Source organism: Cololabis saira, chromosome 24 (genome assembly GCF_033807715.1).
Source record: "Cololabis saira isolate AMF1-May2022 chromosome 24, fColSai1.1, whole genome shotgun sequence".
In the NCBI taxonomy this organism is placed as follows: domain Eukaryota; kingdom Metazoa; phylum Chordata; class Actinopteri; order Beloniformes; family Belonidae; genus Cololabis; species Cololabis saira.
In genome coordinates this window covers 22,209,321-22,234,441 of record NC_084610.1, presented here as the reverse complement: position 1 = coordinate 22,234,441, position 25,121 = coordinate 22,209,321, and positions in this window count along the sequence as shown.

The following is a 25,121-nucleotide window of genomic DNA, read 5'->3' as shown; positions in this document are numbered from 1 at the left end:
TTGAAATGCCTCGTTTACGTATTACACTTCATGATACTTTTATTTTGTAATTCCATTTATGACACTTTTATTTTTAAATGCCTCGTTTACATATTACATTTTGTGACACTTATTTTGAAATGCCTCGTATTACATTTCATGACACTTTTATTTTGAAATGCCTCATTTACATATTACATTTCATGACACTTTTATTTTGAAATGCCTCATTTACATATTACATTTTGTGACACTTTTATTTTGAAATGCCTCGTATTACATTTCATGCCACTTTTATTTTGAAATGCCTCATTTACGTATTACATTTCATGAAACTTTTATTTTGAAATGCCTCGTATTACATTTTGCATTTGCATGTCTCCTTTCACACACACAATCACATGTGAAGGCGTCCGGGGAATGTGGGGTTCACTGGGGTTGGAACAAACCCACCTTACTTAGATGGACATTTTGACATCAATGGAAATGGACTTAACCCGTCGTGATCATTTGAGGAACTGCATGTTTTGGTTCAGTCAGTGTAAAGGAAGTCATTCAAAGTTAGAACCGCAGAGTCTGGAAAGGGACCGGACTCCAATCACTAGGCGTCATGTTTGCCAAGGGACCATCATCTCAGACCAGTGGAGGGTGCACTTATGAACTAAAGTGGAAATATTCACTCCTCAGTCGATCACAACCAGTCATTTTTTAACTCCACACAGGATACCGAGTGTGCCTGGTCTGCAAAACCAAAGATCTGGACATTAAAAAGTCATCAAAAAGAGAAGTTGAAGGAACATCTTGCATTCGTAGAACGGACATCCTGGCTTGGAAATGCGCATGATGTCACAGATGTGACTTCACAGTGGGTTACGTCCACTGAGTGTCAGAAAGACTGAGTGGCAGAACGACTGAGGGCCTGATTTACTAAAGGTTTGCGTGTGTAAAAACGTGTGCAAACTTGACAGCGCCCACAAACCAAAGTGCCAGCTGATCTACTAACAGCGTGCAAAGAGGACTGCGTCTCTCAAATGCGCAAAATAGCACACGCTATTCATTTAGTACTTTTGCCCTGATGAATAATCAATATGGGGTGTACCCGCCAGAAATCACTAAATACTGGGAGGGAAAGATGCAAATTGGTCCATTTACCACGCGCAATGAGATTTACCAAGCCTGAAAGTTTTTGCGTGGATTGTGATTGCGTCTGTATTTAATACGTTCAAAAGGAAGGTGCTAATCTCCACGTGCAAAAGGAGAAATATTTTATTTGAATGTTAAATCGAGTATTATTCAGCAAAAGGTTGCCACAGGAGGCACATTAATTTTTTTATTTGTGATAATAAATAAATCACGTGTTTTCATGGAGAAAAAAGTGTTTCTCATTGTGCGCCTATACTTGTTCTGCAGTCTTCATACCCCGGTCCGGTGTCGTGCCGTATTCAGCACCCCTGCCGTGAAAAGCACCCCCTCGTCTGACAAAAATGATATTGTCATTCCGTGTTCTGTTCATGTTCTGTTGTCCATGTTCTGTTTAGCATCCAGTTTTGTGTTAATGATTCATGTTTAAATGCGCTCATGGATTCGGGTAAAAAAAAAAAAATCGGGTAAATGGTTATTGATGTCATTAATTAATAGCCTGCTTACTGTGTTGTCTTCCATAATATTTGTAAATATATATAATATAAACTCCTAAGTATGTGTTTGTGTGAGTGTGTATATAAATATATTGAAGTGTCAGTGTGTTGTTTTTTTTCTTGGTCTACTTATCATTGAATATACGAGGGGGTGCTTTTCAAGGCAGGGGTGCTGAATACGGCACAACAATTTGCCTCTTCCACTAATATCTCTAACTCCAACTCGTCAAATTTCATTTTGCGCTTGCGACTATATCCTGCTTTCCATCCAGACTCTCCATGGCGCAAAGTTTGCGCCGCAAACCGTAAGACGCGCAACACCTCATTTAAATACTGAGGTGCGCACCTGTTATCAATTGCGCACGTAATCTTAGTTGATCACCCGCAAAACACACAACAACAGCACGCGCAAACTTTTTCAGTGCACACGCAATTTAGTACTCTTTATTTAGGATCTTAGTAAATCGGGCCCTGAGTGTCAGAAAGACTGAGTGTCAGCGTAAACTTTCAGTTTGAGCAACTGGAAAACATCTAAAATGGGAGAGAGCTGTTGTGCGATCGACTGTACTCATAGATTTAGCAAGAAATCGGAGTTATCGTTTTACAGACTGCCGAAAAATAAGCTTAAGAGAGACAAATGGATCGCTGCAATTCACAGAAACAACTGGATTCCAGACACCGAAACGTGGATTTGCGGTTCCCATTTTGTATCAGGTAATGTTGGATTTTTGGGTAGCTAACGTTAAATGGTCAAATCATAAAGTTCGGTGTCCTCATCACTTTAATTTCACCAACGAATCCTGCCTTGAAGTCGGACCAAGCGTCAAGACTTTTGTAAGCCTTCAAGCTTTGCTTCGTGTATTTCCCCGGAGTAGAAATTAAGTACATATAAATATCAGGAAACTGGATTCATGGCGAAATATTAATGTCCATGGACCACTGGTTCTTGGTAACTGTACCAAATATTAATGTCCATGGACCACTGGTTCTTGGTAACTGTACCAGATATTAATGTCCATGGACCACTGGTTCTTGGTAACTGTACCAAATATTAATGTCCATGGACCACTGGTTCTTGGTAACTGTACCAAATATTAATGTCCATGGACCACTGGTTCTTGGTAACTGTACCAAATATTAATGTCCATGGACCACTGGTTCTTGGTAACTGTACCAAATATTAATGTCCATGGACCACTGGTTCTTGGGGTAACTGTACGGGTCACAGTCAAGTCCAACTGCCTTTAATTTAAGCCGATAATCATCTGTTATCTCGTCTTCTCCACTAGTTACAGACATTTTTGCCACTCAGTGCAGTAAGGGGGCTGGTCCAGTGGGGAAGTGACATCAATGCATACTCTCTCTATATATATAAAGCCATTGAAGTTTGAAAAGCAAAAAAAGTACACCTAGTTAGAATGAATAGATCACAGTAAGCGTGTCACCAAGGTCTGCACAAGTGTGTTAATGACCCACTGACTTTAATCCGGGATGTTTCAAAAGGGCCGCTCTGAGACCATATTTGGGCAACTCTGCTTTACTGCATTTATACAATGTTGAGAATACTTTTTCTATCTACTAGCCATTATCAAGATGTTTACACAAGTTACAGGTCTTTTCAAGTAAGATAAAACAAGAAAAATGTCTGCAGTGAGCTCGATAGAAGGGTTAAACTATTAATATTCACCTTTTATCGTTGTTCTGCAACTTGTTGCAGATGTTAATTCCTGTCTGATTTTATTTTTGCAACTGCGATGGATCACACATTGTTTCTATTGCTTTTATGTTGCCCCAACTTTTTATAATTCAAGGTTATATTCTTTTAAAAAGTGAACCACATTAATCCCTGTCATGAACTTTTTTCATCAAAATGGTTAGATGCCAGCAAAGTAATAACTATTAATTTTTTGGAATCCTAATGATATTGGAGACTGGTTCACTAATGCTGAGAAGACGGCACATGGGCTGTTCCTGTTGCATAGCAACTAGAAAGATGAATGCTTGTTTTGCTGTTTGATGGTCTGCTCTCTAGTGACTGATGGTGCTCACTGGTGCAGTTTGTAACAAAATAGAAAAAAAAAAAGAGTCCAATCATTTCCAGTGATTACCTGAATGTTAAGTGTTTGCATATCGCGTTTTACAGTAGACGTTTTACATGATTCACGGATCAGTACGGGGATCGGGATGTGCATAAATCAGAGTCAGAAGGAAAAACCTTTGAATTAACCATCCGTTTTCCAACCCTCTCCAACGCTGAGGAAGGATCTGTGTGTGCAGGCGGCAGACATCGCTTCACTCTTTGAGGTGGCAGTATTAACATTTAAAGTGGACGATATGGAAAAGAATTCTTCAGAGCTTTTTGGGCGTCTGAACTACCTATCAAATCAAAGACTATTAAAACCCCTCTTACTCTAAATATATATATATATATATATATTCCAGATATCCCAATTGTGGTGTCAGTCTTAAATCGACTTTAATCGACTTTAATCCAGCGTTAAGAGGGTAGAAGACCTGAGTTTGAAAGAGGTCAATAATCCACAGAGAAATGGGAGTTGGATTTCTAATATAGACACACATACGTCCTCTGTTGGAAAAGTGCTGCCGTTCCTGCCGTTCAGGTAAAGCCTTGATTTCACTTTGCACACACACAGTTACACAGATACACTGCAAAAACTCAAAATCTTACCAGGAATATTTGTCTTATTTCTAGTTAAAATGTCTCATTACACTTAAAACGAGTCTTTACCAGAAAAATAACTTATTTGACAATTTTCACCTGTTTCAAGTAAATTTTCACTTGAAATAAGAAGTAGAAAAAATCTGCCAGTGGGACAAGATTTATCTTCTCATTACAAGCAAAAAAATCTAACGGGGCCAAAGCAGAAAATGTTGAGGGTCTGTCTAAGGCAGAGGTCGGCAACCCAAAATGTTGGGAGAGCCATTTTGGACCAAAAAAACAAATATGTCTGGAGCCACAAAAAATGAAAAGTCTTGTATCAGCCTTAGAATGAAGGCAACACATGCTCCATGTTTCTATATTATCTATAACTGGGGGCAGTTTTTTCATTATGCACTTTGAGAAAAAAGTCGACATGTTGAGAAAAAAAATCGAAATGTCGAGATTAATGTTAAAGTACAATCTCGAGAAAAAAGACGAAATGTCGAGAAAAAAGTCGAAATGTCGAGAAAAAAATCAAAATTTCGAGAAAAAAGTCGAAATGTCAAGATTAATGTTGAAGTACAATCTTGAGAAAAAAGTCGAAATGTCGAGAAAAAAATCTGAATTTCGAGAAAAAAGTCGAAATGTTGAGAAAAAAGTTGAAATGTTGAGAAAAAAAACGTAATTTCGAGAAAAAAGTCGAAATGTTGATAAAAAAGTTGAAATGTTGAGAAAAAAAACGTAATTTCGAGAAAAAAGTCGAAATGTTGATAAAAAAGTTGAAATGTTGAGAAAAAAAACGTAATTTCGAGAAAAAAGTCGAAATGTTGATAAAAAAGTCGAAATGTTGAGAAAAAAATCGAAATGTCGAGATTAATGTTAAAGTACAATCTCGAGAAAAAAGACGAAATGTCGAGAAAAAAGTCGAAATGTCAAGATTAATGTTGAAGTACAATCTTGAGAAAAAAGACGAAATGTTGAGAAAAAAGTCAAAATTTCAAGAAAAAAGTCGAAATGTCGAGATTAAAAAGGAAGAAAAAAAGAGAAAAAAAGGTCAAACATTTTTGAAAAAGCTCCAGGAGCCACTAGGGCGGCGCTAAAGAGCGGCATGCGGCTCTAGAGCCGCGGGTTGCCGACCCCTGATCTAAGGCAATTGAGAAAGTTAGAACTATGTACATAAAATAAATGTATTTAAATGCACATTTAATTGTAAGGAATGAAAGGAGGTAATGACCTCCTAAATTCTTCCTCACTCTGCTGCCCTGTATGTCATTGAATGAGAACGAAAAGAAGGTTTTTTGCAGTTTTTTTTAAATATCTTTTATTATAGATATTATTTCTTTTTTCTTTCTTTTTATTTTTTCTTTCTTTTCTCCGATGTTTAGATACCACATATTCTCTAAGCCAGAGGGGTAGGGGAGGTAGTGGTGGGGAAACAGCCCAGTTATCTCAGCTACAATGCCTGCAACAATGTAAAGAAATGTACGATTGTGTATGAATGTAATCTCTGTAACTATGTAAATATGATTTATTGTTGGTATGCTGTTGAGTGGGGGTGGGGGGTTGGTAGAAAGCTCAATAAAAAAGAAACAGTGCTACACTGGTCACAGCGACCTCCAGGCCCCACCATCCCAGTTACAACCAACTTTATTTCTAATCTTTACTTTATCTTGTTCTGCTTTGTCTGACCTTGTTTTGTGCTGCTGTTATAAGGCGTTATGTTGTGTAAAGCATCCGGAGCAGCTAAACGAAACATTTCACTGCACATTTCACCGTGTAAACTGTTTATGTGACGGATAAAGACGATTCGATCTGGAAGGAAAATCCATTCAAGCAGCAATAGAAGCTGCTGCCAGGCGTCGTAGATGAGTCGGCCCATGAGCTCGTTCCTGACGGGGACTGGACGTAACACCAGAGGAATCGAACCTCCGGTCAACAGGACGGTGACCCAGGACCGGGAGATGAGACAAACCAACCTGAAGACTGCAACAGGACGATGAAAGCTGTCAGTTATAGTCCCTTTTGAGGGTTAATAAAGTCCTTTATAAACTTTGTTTATTAGATTTTTGCACAAGAATTGTTCCTCTTCCCTAAGTCTGACACTATGAAGAGGAGAGTACTTTATAGATCAGTTGCATATTGGAAAACCCTTCCAGGTGAGATTCGTGACATCAAAAGCGGCTGATTTGAAACGAAGACTAAGAATGTATTTGTTGTCATCGCCTTAAAGGTATAGTCTGTAATCGTATTCAAAAACATTTATTGTTATACTGGGTGAAATGGTCCTTCCATCCTGAGAGTAGCCAGTGAATAATGTGTTCAGAAAAAGGAAAGAAAAAAATCCAACCTCTCTGACAGTTTTAATCCTGTAAAAACTCTGACCAATCTGTTTTTTGCGCACCGAGTGGCACGGATTGGTCAGAGGACCAGAGGCTTGGCAGGGGGGAAAGAACCAATCAGATGCCTTCATTTTAAGTCCCGCCCACGCCCCCCTCTGTCCCATGCGCGCACTCGTCACGTTGAAAATCTTGCCGGAAAACTTCACACACTGGAGTCACGTTTGCTGAAGAATGGCAGAGAAAACGCAGCCAAAAATTTCACCTCCAGCGTCAGAGCTGCCTGGGAGATTTGCGCGGCCCTGTGCGAAATGGCTGGGGGGGGCCCTCGAAATTTTATGGGTTTTTCAGGTCGGATCGGGTGTCTATATGCGCAATTTTAACTCTCCAATTAGCAAAATACTGGATACCTTCCCCTGCTTCATCATCATCTCTTGCCTCGACGCGGGGCCTCACGGCTGCTTGAGACCCGGTCGGATCGGTGATTTTTGTAACAAATTTATCAAACGTGCCTTTCAGAGAGGCATTAAACTCTTCCATTTTCTTTAGTTCTTTTCTTTTTTCATCCCCTGATGGAAATTTCCTAATTCTGTCTCGTTCTCTCGACATTGTGTGACAGTTTGTTCCAACTCCACCCGTCTGGATCAGAGCAGCTTGTGTCTGCGCTTGGTCTGATCAGTTGTATTGAACAACAGACACGCGCATCATTGCACATATATTTATTGATATGCACAGACTAGTACACATTTAGGTCTGTAATGGAACGTGGCTGTTGATATTTATAAGGGAAAAAAGGAAAAAAAAAAAGAAAAAAAAAAAAAAAAACGCCCATAGCGCGAGGCCCCGTGCGACTCGCACACCCCTTGCGGCGGCCCTGTCCAGCGTTACTTGTAACGGCTCGCCCTGCTAAAAAGGCTAAAAAAAGAAAGCCAAAGTGCGATTCTGCGGTGCAGGTTGTCCGCTACTGGGGGTCTAGGATGGAGGCGTCTCTCTGGAGGGTGGAGAGCGCCGGTGCGGGTGGCGGTGCGCTGCGGTGCTTTGCAGGCTCTGTTGCCACGGCTACGGCGTAGGGTACGTGGCGACGCGCACCATTCTGCGTTGGTGTAACGCGGAACCATAAATCAGCCTTCAGTGTGTGCTGTTCTGAACACCGGGTCCCTCCGCCGAGACACAACTTTTGAGGTATGCGTTCATTGTTGTGTCTAAAAATTATGCGCAGTGCCCACCCAATCAGAAACTGTACAGATATTCTGTGATATTTTTTTATATTTATAAAAAAATAAAGGATCCCCATAACTTTGATTGGGTGGGCAGGACGCACGTTTGGGTGGGCACAGCTCACCCCTGCCCCTCCCTAAAACCGGCCTCGCTTACAGGTGAACGAGACATGGGGTAGTTTGGTTGAAAATGTGCTGTCCAAAATGTCCTGGAAAACTCGACTCCTGCAAATGCGCGTTCCCCAAAGTTTGTGGGGGTGTGGCTTTGGACGGAGCGCTGACGGGAGGGGGAGGAGGGGGCGGGGCTTAGAGGAGGGGCCACTTTCAAATCTTGCTGGCTCTCCAACATTACTGACTATACCTTTTAAATAAGCAGATAAACAGTTAAATAATAGTAGAAAATGATATACCATAAAACAAGAAAAGAAAAAGAAAATGACTCTGGGACAGAAGAAAGGTCCGTCTGTCCAGCCAGTCTCAGGAACGATCCCCATAACTGTGCAAATTTATCAGCGGATCCCTGCAGGGACAGCATGATCTTTTCCAGTGTTAAACAATATAGATCATCCCTTAGCCCAGGGGTCGGTAACCGGCGGCTCTAGAGCCGCATGTGGCTCTTTAGCGCCGCCCTAGTGGCTCCTGGAGCTTTTTCAAAAATGTTTGACCTTTTTTTTTCTCCTTTTTTTCTTATTTTTTCTTCTTTTTTTCCTTTTTTTTTCTCTTTTTTTCCTTTTTTTCTTTTTTCTTCTCTTTTTTTCCTTTTTTCTTTTTTCTTCTCTTTCTCTTTTTTTCCTTTTTTCTTCCCATTTTCCTTTCCAATCTCGACATTTTGACTTTTTTCAGAAAATTTTGACTTTTTTCTCGAAGTGCATAATGGAAAAAAATAAATCTTCCCCCAGTTATAACTAATATAGAAACATGCAGCATGTGTTGTCTTCATTCTAAGGCTGATACAAGACTTTTCATTTTTTGCGGCTCCAGACATATTTGTTTTTTGCGTTTTTGGTCCAATATGGCTCTAAAACATTTTGGGTTGCCGACCCCTGATTTAGCCGATGGATATGAGAGGGAGGCAGTTGTGCTTTCCATTTAACCAAAATGACCTTCTCGGCCAACGTACTGTAGTCAGGAAGGCCAAACAGTCTCTGTGAGGGGGACAAAGATGCAAAACCAGAAAACACTCGAAACAAGACGCACTTTGGCATCTGGATCAATATCCTTCCCAATGATCCGAGAAACAGCAGCAAACACCTCCGTCCAGAAATGTTGCAGTAGTCGAGGTCTGCAGGGGACTGACGACACCTTTCACAGACGAGGGAAACTGAGCTATACATCTCTGACAAACGCAGCTTGGTGTAATAAACTCGGTGAACAAGCTCACACTGAATAAGAGAATGAACCCGCGGTAAGATCAGTGACCAGACCTCATCAGGAAAAGGCTCCCCTATATCATCTTCCCCAAGAGTCCTTAGCAGAGTCAAGGATTGTGTGCGCTTAGAAGACAATCTATTATAAATAATAGAAATGGAGCCTTTCCGTCTGGGGAACAAAAAACACTGGACAGCAGGACAAGTTATAAATTCAGACCCTTTTATTATACAAATGTTACAGTCGTCAGCAGCTCCCTGAACTGGTTTCTCTCGTCCTCTGTGACAGTAAACTGAATATTTTTAACATGTCTAAAATATGTCTAAAACAGGACATTTGAGGACGTCATCATGGGTTTTGAGAAAAAATAAGTGACATTTTTCATCACCAAACAACCAATCGATGAACCAAGAATCAAGATAACTGTTAGTTGCAGCTCTACTAAGCAGCTGCTTGAAGTCACTGGTCCAGGACATCAACTGCACACGTCTCGCATCCACTGAAAGAAGAAAATACAAAACAAAAACGGTATTCAGATTGATCGGAAACTTAAGATGCAAAAAACTAGTGATGTACCGATTGTTCGGTAACCGAAATTGTTCGGCCGAAAATGGCAAAAAAAACACTTTCGGTGTTCGGTGGAATAAGTGGGAAAAAAAACGAACAATTAATAACGGCGTTGTAATATAAGGAAATAGACTGGCCGCTCCCGTAACAGTTGCACCACAAACATAAATCGTTGGCCAACCAAAAAGTAACCACATAAGAATTTTACCTAACATTCACCAGGAGGTGGAACCAAAACAACATAATGCTGGGAAATTAAAAAATTTTCAGTTTTTTATGTTCAATAAATATTTTCTACCTTGTAATTTTGCAAAAGATTTTTTTCTTTGAAAAGCATGCCTAAATCAAATTTATTTGATTTATGCAATGGTGAAAAAATTGGCAAAATAAATGAAAAACTGCAAAGAACCATGTTCGGTATTGTTCGGTATTCGGCCAAGTGTTTATTATTATTTTCGGCTTCGGTTTCGGCCACAAATTTTGATTTCGGTGCATCACTACAAAAAACGTATAATAAACTCTGGAAACTCTGCTAACGTGAGCTACTGGCTACTGGCTCAAGTACACGTCGCAAGCCTCTCAATTCAAATTTGACTCCCTTTAGGGTTGAGGCATATTGTTCCTGTGCAGAAGTTTGTTTTTGTTGTTAAGCACAGAGGAGTTTGTCGATGTCCTCATAATGGACAGGCACTGAGGGGGGTGGACTGTCCACCAGATTTTGTCTGGGCACCGAGGTGGATGGTGTGAGGTGGGATGGGGGGGTGTCCTCCTGAGTTTGGGTGACCACTGTGTTGGTACAGGAAGGGCCAGCCATCGGCTGATCTAAAAAGGGGTGGCACAATTAAATATGTTATATTTTTAAACAAAATAATCCCAGTTGAACATACTTAGTATGTAAATGAAGTAAATGTTGCATGCAGAAAAAGGCATTTTTGGGAACATAGTGGCCTATAGCCTATACCAGGGGTCGGCAACCCGCGGCTCTAGAGCCGCATGCGGCTCTTTAGCGCCGCCCTAGTGGCTCCTGGAGCTTTTTCAAAAATGTTTGACCTTTTTTTTTTTTTTCCTTTTTTTCTTCTTTTCTTTCCTTTTTTTCCTTTTTTTCTTTTTTCTTTCCTTTTTTTCTCTTTTTTACTCTTTTTTTGTTCTTTTTTCTTTTTTCTTTTTTCTTCTTTTTCCTTTTTTTTCTTTTTTCCTTTCCTTTTTAATCTCGACATTTCGACTTTTTTCTCGAGATTGTACAAAATTTTGACTTTTTTCTTGACATGTCGAAATTTTTCACAAAATTTTTACTATTTCCTCGACATTTCAACTTTTTTCCTGAAATTTTGACTTTTTTCTCGACATTTCAACTTTTTTCTCAAGATTGTACTTCAACATTAATCTTGACATTTCGACTTTTCTCTCGACATTTTGACTTTTTTCTCGACATTTTGACTTTTTTCTCAAGAATTTCGACATTTTTCTCGAAGTGCATAATGAAAAAATAAATCTTCCCCCAGTTCTAACTAATATAGAAACTTGCAGCATGTGTTGTCTTCATTCTAATTCTGATACAAGACTTTTCATTTTTTGCGGCTCCAGACATATTTGTTTTTTGTGTTTTTGGTCCAATATGGCTCTAAAACATTTTGGGTTGCCGACCCCTGGCCTATACACACCTTCAAATTCTTGAAGGTTGCCTGTGTCAATTCCCTCCAGGCCAAGAACTTGTTCAGGCTGGAGGGTTTGCTGCACTATTTCTTCGATGTCGGTTAACTGTTGCTCCTGTGGTGGACCTCTGCCAGTTGCAGATGCTTGTGAGTTGTTGAATGATATTTTTTCTTTAGTCCTCCTTTTCAGATCATGCCACCTTTTTTGCAGTCTGAAGGTGTGCGTTTGTAAAAGCCAACAGCACTGACAGACTGGGATATTGATTCCCAGATATGGTTTCTCTCTGTCGGAGTTAAATTTCTTGTCTGAAGTTTGGAGGAATGCCTCTGCACCTCGTTGGTCAGGACATTTAACTCGTGGTCTGTGAATTTCATTTTTCGCTTTCTCTCTGCCATTCTCGTGTCTACTGTGTTCTTGACGCAAAGGCAACATTTATATAATTTGCCACCTGGCTGATTGCGATCACAGGCGCAAATTGCACTCAGCTGCAAAACTTTGTGGGCATTAGAGCAAAATCTTTTGTGAATGGGACCTTAAAGCGGGGCAAATTGCAGGCGCAAATGCAGCACAATTCACAGCGCTATATGCGGGCGCAATCTATTCTTTGTGGATTTGGCCCAATTTTTTTTTAAATTTAATGAATGATGATTTGACATTTGGAAGGAACAGAATGAAGTTTGAATAGAATTACAGGTAGTGTAAACCCTATCACAATAAAGGTGAAAAGTGGTCAGAATTCTAAGATAAGATAATTTCAGGCAGGTATTGTTTATGAAGGTGTTTTATTTGATTTCATTTCTATGTATCTATGTCTGAGAATGATGGTGATTTAGTTTTATCCTCTCTGTTGTTTGTGACTAAGGGAGTTGTGTCTATTATTGTTTAGTTTGTCATGTATAATGTATGTCTGTATATATTAAGTGTTAATTTGTGTGTTGTGTGTATGTCGGACCCCAGGAAGAATAGCTAATGCTGTTGCTAATGCTAATGGGGATCCTAAGTGGATGATGCTGCAGTCTCTCCTGTCCTGGTCAGTGTCTGCAGTGGACCTGGTTCTGGAGGAGGAGAGGATGGACTTCACGATGGCCTCATGGTGAATAGTTTGCCGTGTTTTCAGGGCGACGGAGCAGATGTTCAGCTCCCACTTCAGATCCTGGTGTGTGATGATGTGCATGACAGAATAAAGCGCATGCATACATTCTAAGAATTAATAATTTACATTCAGACATTTTTCCTGCTTCAACGGCTTCTGAAAAATTGTATTTTGTCAGGGTTTACCTGACATACTTAGGTAAACCTTATTAGGAAATAATATTTTAGCTCAACAAATGTGCTTCATGACAATAAATGAAATATCTGAACTAGTTGACTTTTTTACGACGGAGTATTAGGGCTAGGACTGGGCGATATGGACCAAAAGTCATATCTCGATATTTTCTAGCTGAATGGCGATACTCGATATATATCGATATTTTTTCTGTGCCATAATTGGGGTTTCCCCCAAAGCATTATAGCATAGCATCTCTGTTAGCTTCATTTTTTTCTGAGGCAAACTCTCAAAAAAACAGTCAGTTTTAATACAAAGCCTCGTGCCAAATGTCACACAGGTTCCTTTATTAACAGAGGTCTGCACAATATCAAAATGTATAAAACAAATGAAATAAAAATAAACTGCCTGCATATATAGAGTAAAAATGCTTCTTGAATAAAATGAAACACATATCTCTTTCCTGCATAACAATTAAATTAAAATACACTGTGCAATTAATACAATGTAGACAGTAACAGACTTTTCCACTGAGGTTGACAGTTGTGCAAATAACAAAACATTTGTGCAAATCTCAAATAAAACTCGTCGTATAATTATGAGAATAAAGTCGTAAAATTACGAGAATAAAGTCGTAAAATTACGAGAATAAAGTCGTAAAATTACAAGAATAAAGTCGTAAAATTACGAGAATAAAGTCATAATTTTACGAGAATAAAGTTGTAATATTACGAGAATAAAGTCGTAAAATTACGAGAATAAAGTCATAATTTTACGAGAATAAAGTTGTAATATTAGGAGAATAAAGTGGTAATTTATGAGAATAAAGTCGTAAAATTACGAGAATAAAGTTGTAATATTAGGAGAATAAAGTGGTAATATTAGGAGAATACAGTGGTAATTTATGAGAATAAAGTCGTAAAATTACGAGAATAAAGTCGTAATATTATGAGAATAAAGTCATAATTTTACGAGAATAAAGTCGTAATATTACGAGAATAAAGTCGTAAAATTACGAGAATAAAGTCATAATTTTACGAGAATAAAGTCGTAAAATTACGAGAATAAAGTCATAATTTTACGAGAATAAAGTCGTAATATTACGAGAATAAAGTCATAATTTTACGAGAATAAAGTTGTAATATTAGGAGAATAAAGTGGTAATTTATGAGAATAAAGTCGTAATATTATGAGAATAAAGTCATAATTTTACGAGAATAAAGTCGTAATATTACGAGAATAAAGTCGTAAAATTACGAGAATAAAGTCATAATTTTACGAGAATAAAGTCGTAATATTACGAGAATAAAGTCATAATTTTACGAGAATAAAGTTGTAATATTAGGAGAATAAAGTGGTAATTTATGAGAATAAAGTCGTAAAATTATGAGAATAAAGTCGTAATATTACGAGAATAAAGTCGTAAAATTACGAGAATAAAGTCGTAATATTACGAGGATAAAGTCGTAAAATTACGAGAATAAAGTCATAATTTTACGAGAATAAAGTTGTAATATTACAAGAATAAAGTGGTAATTTAAGAGAACTCTAACAGGAAGTGCTTCTTCTCACTGTGTTAAAATGAGGAATATTGAGCATCTTGTGAAGTTATATTTTGGTATCGGTTTCACAAATAAGGAAATACTTAATCTTTTGGCACATCAGCATCGAATTATTATCAGTGTAAGGACTTTAAAATGATTGTGCAAACGACTGCGTCTATTTCGAAAAAAGGAACCACACAAGACTTGGAAGAAATGCGTCTTTTGTGGAAGAGGAAAATCTTTATGATCATCCTCATTGTTTCCTGAGAAACAACAAAACCTCTTTGAATGGAAGCAGATGGAACCACCGATATCCTTGCAGTCGAACGCTACTATACTATACTATACTATACTATACCAGGCAGCTCCTCTCCCACAAAAGAAGTACCGTATGTGCTCTTCCTGTTAGAGTTCTCATAAATTACCACTTTATTCTCATATTATTATGACTTTATTCTGGTAATTTCCCTTTTTTTGTCTTAGTTTGGCCCTAATACTCTGTCGTTCTTTTTTGAGTCTAGTCAATATAAAAAGATATCTGTAGATATCTGTAGATCTCTGTGGATCTATGAATGCGTGCAGGGATGACAGCATGTGGCTTGGGGTGTAAAAGGGCTTTGAATTGTCAACAAGGCCCCGTATAATTTGCAGGATTGGAAAAATATGGCGATCCTTCAGGTCCCAAACATGTTTGTAGTTTGTGAATCGCTGATGTGACAGAGCCGACCCGAGGACGGCACGATACTCGGAGGCTATGGAGCCTCATTTAAATACCGGCCTGTCTTTTGACAGTTTTCCCATGTGGTTATTGTGCAAACACACATATTGTGAGGGGATTACATTGTTAAATCCCCAACGCAAATAAGAAAAGTATTGTTATTGTAGCGGATTCAACGCTGTAACTGCGGGAAAAGAAAAATCTCATTTGCTTCATCATTGAGTCCAGGAAAATTTAAATCTGACACCCTTTTTGGGCCAGTTTTTGTCTTCTTTACTTGAGCGTTGACACGACTTAAGGCCCTGCAGATGAAAGGAGCGAAGATGTGAAGATAGAACGTAAAGAAGAGAAGAGTCAGCCTGTCAGATGAGTTCAGCTTTTTATTCAGTTTTCTGCACAAGCCTGTGGGCTTTTTACTCAGCAAAGCAGCGTCTGAGCTTAGACGAGCAGAAAATAAACAGAGATGTGTTACAGAGGTTGGCAGTTAATTTCTTTTGCAAATTTCTGTTCTCTCTCATCATCTATTGGAAAGTGATTTACAGTCAATTATTGTAATGTGCTCAAACATTATGTGTTTTTTATGCTTTCATTGCTGTACTCCATAAAGTTTTTAAAAACTTCCCTCCCAGTCAAAGCAGAGAAGAATCTTATGCAACACGAGATCATAAATTACAGCTCAGCCGGAGGTTTTAAGACACACGGTTGCCTCATGACAACTGGAACAGATGAGTCACGAGACGTGTTGATCCTCCAAACTAAACCTCACTTAGTGCTGAAGAAAGAACCGTCTCGCCTGGCTTTTCCTGTCCCTTTTTGTTTTAACTTTAAAATCTTGGTTCTGACTTTTAGAGTAGTGCTGTCAGGCGATTAAAAAAATGTATCTAATTAATTACAGGATTTATAATTAATTAATCTAATTAATCGCATTTTAATCTCATATCTGCTAAAGGCCCCCAAATAAAGAATTAGAATTCTAGGACATTGTAAAATTGCAGTGCATGACTAATCAATTGAATACACTAAGAAAAGAAGATTTGAAATCCACATTTTTATTGGTGAAGTGTTTTATAAATGAAATTCAAAGTAAAAAGCTCAAGCACATCAGCAAACCAATTAGGCCAGGTGCATTATTCAAAAATGCAATACAAATACAGTTAAATAAAGTTAATAAAATAAAGCTGAGTCTCAAATAGTCACCAAATTACAACCAAATTCACTCTATCCGGACGGCGCAATTTAACTGGATAGTTTTTTTTTAAAGGCCGAAATGAAATGTGTTGGCATGTGTTTTTAAAATGTAAGGAGTAAAAAGTACAGATAATTGCGTGAAAATGTAAGGAGTAAAAAGTCGTCTGAAAAATAATTACTCCAGTGAAGTATAGCCAAAATTTCTACTTAAAGGAGCATGAGGCTCCTTTTAAGAAATGTGACTCTCTAGCGCCACCCTTCACCACGACGGCCGTTGGGGGTACTGCAGCCAACAGTGAAGCCGGCACGGGAGAACGGGGAGAACGTGCATGCAGCGTCATGTGACGTCACATCCGCAGGACAGCGCGGGAAATTCGGGACCGAATTGCAGCACATTTTGCAGCACACAGCCTGTTCAAAGCAACGGAGAGATACACTAGAGGGCTCATTCTTTTGGGTTTGGAACGCTTCATCTGACATTATTACTAGAAAACTTAAAACATATAGCCTACAAATTTTTTTCATAAATCCTGCCTCAAGCTCCTTTAAGCAGACTCTCAATTTAAAATGAAAACTAAAGCTGACTCAATACAATGCCAATGCAATTCAAGTACTAGTACCTGTAATGTTTACAGTGGAACTTGTCCGGAAATGTTTAGTGATGATAATTCAGGCTGGAGCAGCTCCGGTGATAGGAAAATTATTTTTTACAAAATGTACAAATCACCACGTTCTTGTTGATAGTCCCGTCTTCTTTCTTTTTATACATAAACTTGCCGTTCAAAGGCCCAGCAAAGATTTGCTGAGTCGCTCCCCTGAGTTGTCCAGGTCTGTCACTGCTTTGTTAGTTTGACTAGCAGCAGGAGGAAAGTCGTGGCCTACGGGTCCCTCACTGGGACAAATTTAAAATACTTGTGCATTTTGCCACTCATCATTAATTGCGTTAATTTTCACAATGCGTTAATTGAATAAAGTTTATTCAGTCATGACAACACAACACAACACGAAACAACACAACACCAAAAAACATTGTGCACAGAATTAACATTTCACACAAAACCAATAATCATGTGTTGAACAATGAATGAAAAGGCTGAAGCAAACTGCTTATAAAAGCCTATCCTATATTACCAACTTTCTTTTTTTGGCTACCGACCTCCAGAAAACCAAAAAGAGAATAGAAAAGGCAAAGAAACAATAGAAAAGCAAAGAAACTTTAACAGATAGTCAATTGCACTTATAAGCTTCAAAAATAGCTTTACAAACCATTTTCTTAAAAACCAAAAGAGAATGACATGTTTTTAAATGTATGTTGTCATAATTTTCATTGACGAAAGCAACTTTACTGTGGAAGGTGCTAGAAATACACTTTACCTACTTACTTATTTACTTACGGGTGGGTTTGAAGTCTCACACTAGTCCCACTTCCAGCAGGAGGTATTGTGTCATTTGCATTCATTTAATTGGCCACATCAGTTACCGGGCCAGTCACTAGCACCACAAGCCTTTTGATCAATCAACGTTCATTTTCAGACCTTTCAGCTCGATCAATACCCTTGCCTAAACTAATACACCCTAATGCCGTACAAAACATGTACAAAAAGTTGCATCAGACCATTAAGAGTTGATTGAAAGTCCCAAAGTTTTTTGTTTCTTTCAGGTTTTCATGCACGCCGTTACTCATTGGATCAATGTGTTTGCATGTGCACGTGTGGCACACAGAGTAATCAGGGGAAGGATATGCCACAGTTATAATATTTGCTTGTTTAATTTGCATTTTGTTTGATGCAGCTCAGGTCCAGTTCAGGTGATGTTTTCTGAGTGTTTTCTGCTAAGTAAGAGGTTTGGTTTATTGTTAAAAAATGTAGTTTTGTCCGCCGTGCGCCATGTCCAAGTCTCACCAGTAGGGGGCGCAGACGCTCCACGGAGCGTGGAGGAACGACGGAAGTCTGGTGATGAAGAGTCCGAAGAGGAAGAGTACGGACTCGAGGAGAAAGTTACCTGTTTTGTAGCGAACTTTGATGGTTGTAAACCGTGATATTTGCTCTTTCAAGAACAAATTAAAAACTTTGAATTAAATATGTAGTGGAGGACAGTTTCCTTCTGCACCACGCTACATATTTTGGTAGCAGAGGATGGTTGATTCAGCCCACGGCCCAGTCGCATAAAAGAAAAGAAGAACAGAGCAGCAGAGGACCATGGAGGAAGCAAGGGATGAAGTAAGCAGGATAATTCTGGAGCTGGCAATGACGGATCTCATTTCCCTATGTGAGCATCTAAAGTGTAATGCACCGGTCGAGGGTTTTGTCAAAAGACCAAGACGCGCCCTCATCAGGTTGGTGGAGACAACATTGGATGAAATAGAGGAGGGTGAAGAGTCCACAGAGTCATTTCAGCAGTATCTGCAGCATGTACTGTCCTATCTGGCCTCTCTGAAGCAAGAACAGGGGGAAACTGAGGCTGAGATTGTAGTTCAGGAAAAGAGTGAGTTAGAGAACTTGAAAATGCACTACCAGAAATTACAACAGCAGATGGAAGAGGAAATTGGGGCTTTGGAGGAAAAGATAAAGGGAAAAACACAAGCAAAAGGAGGAGACACCGTGCCCGCCATTAGGACTGCAAAGGGAGAGGACACAAGGACTGCCACCACAACACAAACCAGACTGCCAGAGGTAACGTTGAGGCGGGAGTTCAGGATAATTGGACAGATTGGTGAAGCCGGCCAAAAGGACAAATTGTCCTATACGAGCCTCATAAACCAGATAGAGGCTGGACAGCGTAAAGGACATGGAGAATGGGAGATCGTTGAAGCAGTCACACGTGCTGTGAGCCCAGGTCTTCATCTGCGGGAGATGCTGGAAATCAAGCGAGACGTGACGCTGCAGACCCTCAAGACCATCCTTAAGGGCCATTACAAGGTAGACTCCCCTTCTGACCTATTGCATCGCCTGATGAACATGACGCAGGATTCGAAAGAGTCAGCACAGAATTTCCTGTTCAGAGCAATAGAACTGAAAGAGAAGTTAATGAGAATTTCCAGTGATGATGATGCGGGTGAGGAAGGTGAGCAGTTTAGCCCAGAACTGATTCAGAGAAAATTCCTCCGCTCAATAGAGACCGGTCTTTACAGTGATGCGGTTAAGTTCCAGCTCAAGCCGTATCTCAGTAACCGTACTGTCACAGATGAGGTGTTAATTGAGCGGATTAGTGAGGCTGCAAACCTAGAACAGGAAAGACAACAAAAGTTGAGAAAGACAGTCATAAATAAGCCTCCAAGAGTCAGTGAAGTGCAGGCTGAGGGGTATCCACTTGGCACCTCGGTGGCAGCAGTTGACACAAACCGTGAAGCAGGGGGGAAGAGTAAGAAATGTCTGGGACCCAACACAGAGACAGACCCAATAGAAGTACTCAGGGCTGAGGTTGTAGAAATGAAAAAGCTGTTGTTACAGACAGTGGAGGCCACAAAAGCCAGGCTAACAGAGAAAACATTCGCACCCAGCCGTAATCGGCCCAGGGGTTGTAGGGCGTGTCAGGAAGCTCAGATAGGTGACTCCTGTAGACATTGCTTCAGGTGTGGGCAAGAAGGTCATCTCTCCAGGGGATGTCGACGGACCAGAGAGCAGCAGGGAAACGAGACCGGGCTGCCGAGCTGGGACCCTCGGTAGCCCGTCAATCATCCAGTCTCAGTATGCAGAAACCTGTCCCACCTCACACACTGTTTAAAACTTCATCAGTCAACTACCTTCCACCACGACGTAAGGAACGACTCATAAAGTTGATCGCAAAGAGACACACCGTCCATTGCATACTGGATACAGTTCCAGTAGTAGCGTTATGGGACTCAGGCGCTCAGGCGACCATCATCAATGAGGAATGGAGAAAGCTGCACTTACCACACAGCACGGTGCGACCTATTAGTGACTTGTTAGACTCGGACGTTCTGGTGGGAGGGGCAGCCAATCAGACTGAAATCCCCTTCATGGGCTGGGTGGAGGTAGAATTCAGACTAGGAAGAGATTCCGCCACGACAGAGCCAATCTTAGTACCTATTTTAGTGTCGAGTGACCCACAGGTGGCAGCAGAGCCCATAATTGGCTATAATGTGATAGAGGAAATAACAGGAGAGGGCAGCCAGGCTGCAAATACGGAGACTATCCACACTATGTGTCAAGCCTTTCAGATAACAGCTAAAACAGCACGAGCAGTGTTTCAACTGATCCATGCACCTGCTAGTGAGGAAGATGTAGGAATTGTACACACAGGAAAAAGAACATTCACTCTAGCCGCTGAACAAGTCACCACAGTGTATGTTAACGCCAACACTGGGGCTCAGTATCATGGTGAAGACCTGCTCCTAGTCCCTAGTGAAGAGCCGACACTACCAGATGGTGTAATGATAGAGGAGGGTCTAGTCAGTGTCCCCAGTAAAAGGTCAGATTATGTACCAGTCCCCATCGCCAACACAAACAAACACAGTGTAACCCTGCCCCAGCGCACCGTTCTGGGCCACCTACAAACAGTCAAGACTGCTTACACGGCCAGCGTTAAGCAGATGAACGGAGGAGAGGAATTAAAGCCACTGATTAACACAGTATCAGCCCCAGACAGTGACAACTCAAAAACACAGAAACCAGCCTGGTGGGACCCTCCGGTCGACCTTAGTCACTTAAATGATGAGCAAAGGAGGATTACGAAACAGCTGCTGAGAGAGGAGTGTCACGCCTTTGCGTACAATGATGAGGACATCGGCTCAATCCCCTCACTGAAACTCCACATCACGCTGCACGACACCACTCCAGTAAGGAAAACGTACATGGCGGTCCCAAAACCATTGCACCAGGAAGTCAAAGAGTACATTCAGGATTTGTTGAACCGAGGCTGGATTACTCCTTCACGCTCCCCGTACGCCTCACCGGTCGTGTGCGTGCGAAAGAAAGATGGGACTCTAAGACTGTGTTGTGACTACAGAGAGCTGAACAAAAAGTCAGTCCCTGATCGCCACCCCATCCCCAGAATACAGGACATGCTTGACTCTCTCACTGGTAGTTCTTGGTTCTCTGTACTGGACCAGGGGAAGGCTTATCACCAGGGATTCCTGGACAAGGAAAGCCAGCCCCTGACAGCTTTCATAACCCCCTGGGGCCTGTACCAGTGGGTCCGAATCCCATTTGGGCTGAGTGCAGCGCCTGCAGAATTCCAGAGGAACATGGAAAGCTGTTTACATGGCTTGAGAGATGTCATGTGTCAACCGTATCTGGATGACAATCTGGTCCATAGCCCGAGCTTTGAGGACCACATTGAGAACCTGAGAACTGTGTTACAGAGATATCAGAAGCACGGGGTTAAACTCAGCCCCCGCAAGTGTGAGGTGTTGAAGAGGAAAGTGAGATTCCTGGGACGGTTGGTGTCGGGAGAAGGCTACACCATGGACCCAGCTGAGGTAGCCCCAGTCCAAGCCTTAAAGGAGAAAGCACCAACAACAGTGGGAGAGCTGAGAAGAGTGATGGGATTTCTCTCATATTACCGAACGTACATCCCAAACTTCTCCAGAATAGCCCAGCCCCTCTACCAGCTGCTCTCCACACCATCTGATCAAAGGAACAGAGAGAAGATCAAGGTCACCACTAGGAAAACAGGTAACCTCCCACCTAACACTCCGATACAGTGGACAGACAGTAACCAAAAGACATTGAACACTCTCTTAGACAAGCTGATAGAGCCTCCCATTCTGGGATACCCAGATATGACCCAACCATTCGTTCTCCACACAGATGCCTCTCAGGAGGGCTTGGGAGCGGTACTTTATCAGAGACAGAACAGCAAGATGATAGTTATAGGCTATGGTTCCAGAACTCTCACACCACCTGAAAAGAACTATCACATGCATTCGGGGAAATTAGAGTTTCTAGCACTTAAATGGGCAATATGTGAACGTTTTCGAGATTATCTGTACCACGCCCCACACTTCGTAGTGTATACAGATAATAATCCCCTAACCTATATCCTCGCAACAGCCAAGCTTAATGCTACAGGTCATAGGTGGGTGGGTGAACTGTCTGAATTTGACTTTTCTATTAAATATAGACCAGGAAAGAGTAACGCAGATGCGGATGGCTTATCCCGGATGCCATTGGACATAAGTGAGTACATGGCACAGTGTATAGAAGAAGTGGGTCAGGAAGTTTTCAGTGCAGCAGTGCAGGGAATCAGTGTACAGGGAGACACCCCCTCAGTCTGGGCAGCAACAGTCCCCATAGAGGCAGTAGACTTAGTGAGAGATGCGACGGCACCCCCCCGAGCTAAGCCCCTGACAACCGAACAGATACGAGACAGTCAGGAAAGAGACCCTGTCATAGGCCAAGTCCTACGATACAAGAGGGAGAATCAGCAACTGTCCAGGAGAGCTCTTAAAGCGGAGCCGGCTGACGTCAGAGTGTTAATGAGACAGTGGACAAAGTTGTATGTGAATGATGATGGAATCCTTTACAGGAAAGCAGGAGATAAACAACAGCTTGTCCTCCCAAAAGAGCATCACCAAACAGTGTTCCACGAGCTTCACAGAGAAATGGGACATCTCGGGGTCGAGAGGACTTTGAACCTGATCCAGGACCGATTCTATTGGGCACGTATGTACTCTGACATAGAACACTTTGTAACCCAGGAGTGTGAGTGTCTCAAAGCAAAGCGACCCCACAAAGCAACCAGGGCTGCCATGACAACCATTGTCACAACACGCCCGGGTGAACTAGTATGCATTGACTTTCTACACTTGGAGACGTGCAAACAGGGGTTCGAGTACATTCTCATTGTGATAGACCATTTCACTGGTTTTGCTCAAGCTTACGCCACGAAAAACAAGTCTGCCAAAACTGTTGTTGACAAACTTTTCAATGATTTTGCACTACGCGTCGGATTTCCAGAGAGAATTCACCATGACATGGGGAGAGAATTTCAAAATCAGCTGATGGACCAACTACAAAAGAGCTGTGGTGTGCGAGGGTCCCACACAACTTGTTATCACCCCCAAGGCAACGGGAAGTGTGAACGGTTCAATAGAACAATATTATCAATGCTCCGCACCCTCACAAGTGAACAAAAGACTGACTGGAAGAGCTCATTAACAAAAATGGTGCATGCATACAACTGCACTCGCAGTGGGGTCACAGGGTTCTCCCCCTACTACTTACTCTTCGGAAGGTCCCCCCGCTTACCCGTAGACCTGCTTTTCAACCTACAGCCCAGAGAGGCAAAAGAGACTTACTCTGAATATGTGCAAAACTGGCAAAACAGAATGCGACAAGCGTATGAGATCGCATCCAAAACAGCGGCCCGAGAAGCTCTACGGGGCAAGAAAGGCTATGACAAAAGAATACATGGAGCCGACCTACAACCTGGTGGACGGGTGCTTGTGCGTAACCTGTCAGAAAGAGGCGGCCCTGGTAAATTGCGGTCCTACTGGGAAAGTAAAGTGCATGTGGTGGTGAAGAGAAGGAGCAGTGACAGTCCAGTGTATGAAGTAGCACCAGAGGGAGGAGGTAAAAGTCGTGTGTTGCACAGGAACCTCTTACTCCCTTGTGACAGTCTGCCCTTGGAGAAAGCAGAACCAGCCCCTGCAAAACAAGAGAGGAAAATACAGACACGGACAAGAACAAGGCAGCACCAAATCAACAAATCAGTGGAAGACTCAGACAGTGAAAATAGTGATGAAATTGAGCTGGTGTGTCGTTTCCCGTACAACCAAGAAGTAAGTCAGAGGGCGGCAGATTTGAATCCAGACGCAGAGCCATTTGCACCAGCTTTGATGGGGCAAGGCCGAGTACCAGGTCTTGAAGAGGCAGTGGCTGCAGAGACTGATGATAGAGACATCACAGCTGATGAAGATGGTGAGAACGACACTGCAGAGCCTGGGGAAAGGGTGCTAGAGTCATCAGAGGAAGATAATCCCGACCCTCCGCCAGCATCCAGCTATCCGCGGCGACACAGGCACCGTTCCAGAATGCTGACTTACGACGCCTTGGGTGAGCCGACGTGGGTGGAAGCTGGTGCCGAGAGCCTGCACGTCGTGAGTATGTCATCAGCCTGTGGACCACCGGTCATGTGGCGACCGTGGTCATCACCAGACATTGAGATAATGGGTTGAACTCACATTAGACTCACATTGTTCTCATTAAGAGAAAAAAAATGGACTCTGGGAAGTAGAGTGGTGGGATTGTATGGACTGTTTAATGTGGGAAAAAAAGACAATTCTGGGAGAACATATTGAACTGATACTGTAACAAATGAAGAGACTGGTAACAGACTAAAAGAAGTGAGGCCGATATGAGTTCTGTTAAATTGGAGAGTTGATCTGATTGGGATCCAGAGTACAGTAACTGATGTGTAAGGGTATAGGTTTAAATGTGCCAAATACTTTGATAAATGGGTCCTAATTGAATTGAATGTCAAGTGCCATTTTGAAATAAGTAATACCATTTTTTCAGTGAATTCAGTGAAATTCAATGTGTTGGGAAAGTACACTTTGGATAACTGAAATGTCCGGAGACATTTATTATTGAGGGGGAGAGTGTGGCACACAGAGTAATCAGGGGAAGGATATGCCACAGTTATAATATTTGCTTGTTTAATTTGCATTTTGTTTGATGCAGCTCAGGTCCAGTTCAGGTGATGTTTTCTGAGTGTTTTCTGCTAAGTAAGAGGTTTGGTTTATTGTTAAAAAATGTAGTTTTGTCCGCCGTGCGCCATGTCCAAGTCTCACCAGTAGGGGGCGCAGACGCTCCACGGAGCGTGGAGGAACGACGGAAGTCTGGTGATGAAGAGTCCGAAGAGGAAGAGTACGGACTCGAGGAGAAAGTTACCTGTTTTGTAGCGAACTTTGATGGTTGTAAACCGTGATATTTGCTCTTTCAAGAACAAATTAAAAACTTTGAATTAAATATGTAGTGGAGGACAGTTTCCTTCTGCACCACGCTACACACGCACACATAT